Source organism: Myotis lucifugus, unplaced genomic scaffold, assembly GCF_000147115.1.
Source record: "Myotis lucifugus unplaced genomic scaffold, Myoluc2.0 scaffold_698, whole genome shotgun sequence".
Taxonomy (NCBI): domain Eukaryota; kingdom Metazoa; phylum Chordata; class Mammalia; order Chiroptera; family Vespertilionidae; genus Myotis; species Myotis lucifugus.
In genome coordinates this window covers 150,686-152,482 of record NW_005871746.1, presented here as the reverse complement: position 1 = coordinate 152,482, position 1,797 = coordinate 150,686, and positions in this window count along the sequence as shown.

The following is a 1,797-nucleotide window of genomic DNA, read 5'->3' as shown; positions in this document are numbered from 1 at the left end:
CCCGGCTGAGTGGACACCCGACAGGACACCGATTAGAGCTCAGCGTGCGCCTGGAGTCAGTTCTGAGTGAAGTGGGGCCGAGACTCATGCCGACATTGTTCCCTCCGTCCCGCTGGGAGCGGACTCTCAACCTCCCCCCCCCTCGTCGCCCACAACAGGTGGGAGCCACGGGATCGGATGGAGTCGACCTCACAGGTAGACGGTCAGCGAGTGAAGACTGTCCAACGAAGGCCCTGTCACCATCTCTATGGCAACGGGAGTCCCCACTGCAGGGTGAGGTGACCTGATGGCGGAGACGGCCCAGCTCGAGCCCGGAACAGCTGTCCTCTATGTTGGGACGGAGACCCGCCCCGCCCCTGAAGAGTCCATTTCTATAAAGTGGGTCTGGACGGGTCAGGAGTCACCTTATTGGTCCGTGGAGATGCAAGCGAGGATGTAGCTGCGATTGGATGGGGGGCGTATTGGTCCTGTTAGTCCAATGTGACCCAAGCACCAAGACGGCACCGGTTCGATTCCCGGTCGGGGCACATCCCCAGGTTGCGGACTCGATCCCCGTCAGGGGCGTGGAGGGGGCAGCCAATCCATGTTCCTCTCTATGATGTTTCTCTCTCTACCTCTCCCTTCCTCTCTCTCTAAGATCATATATATTTTAAAGATTTTAGCCCCTTCTATGGACCAGACACCTTACAGAGAATATTTACTATACTCCTCACACAAAATCTACCAGATTTTTATTATTCCATATTCTTACATCGTTTTAAGTAAATTAAGTCACCTATTCCAAGTTATATAGCAGGTGAGCTCCTGAACCTGAAGAGCCAAACTGGATGTGCCTGGGTCCTTTCCCGGCACCGTTACTAACCCCCCCGCAGGGCAGAGGGCAGAGGGCAGAGGGCAGAGGACCAACAGCTGTAACCGCTGTGTGATGCCTCCTACATAAAGGGCAAGAACAGGCAGGACCTATACGCGCTGGTCAAGGGTTGCCTTCGTTCTGCTCAGCTGCCGGCTATTCCTGCCGTGCGAGCATCTTTTGCTTTTCAACCTGCAGGGCTGTGAAGCTGACAGTTACTGAACATTTACCATACCTGTCAGGCCCTTGTCTAAAGGCATTGTATTATTTAACTGAATCCCCACGCTCTCTAAGGCAGTCTTATTCCTACGCCCGTTTTAAAAATATATATTTTATTGATTTTTTTTACAGAGAAGACGGGAGAGGGATAGAGAGTTAGAAACATCCATCAGCTGCCTCCTGCACACTCCCCACTAGGGATGTGCCCGCAACCCAGGTACATGCCGTTGACCGGAATCGAACCTGGGACCCTCCAGTCCGCAGGCCGCGCTCTATCCACTGAGCCACACCGATCAGGGCGCTGCGCCCATTTTATAAGTAAGCAAACAGGTTTCCGAGGCGCAGTAACTTGCATCGGATGCACGTGTCTGGCTCGAGCCCCTGCGTGTGTGCGTCCAGCGCTGGTGAGAGAAGTCAGTGCGGATGCACGGGGACTGGAATGGACCCGTCGGTCGGCTCTCCAGCCAGCGCCCTTTCTCCACCAAAATGTCCCGCCTTTTCACTTCGGGAAACCGGGGCGGACGCTCGGCGGGGCCGGGAGTTTCTAGCCCGAATCCGCTGACGTTCAGAAGGTTCTCCCCTCTAGCGGCCCCGCCCCCTCGCCCCGGCGCCGTGCGGACCAATCAGCGACGCGGACTGGCGCCCCGCCCCTCCGCCGGGTTATATAAGCGTGGCCGGAGCGCCGCACTGCGCAGCCGCGGGCTCTGCTGAGCTTCGCGCGACTGGCG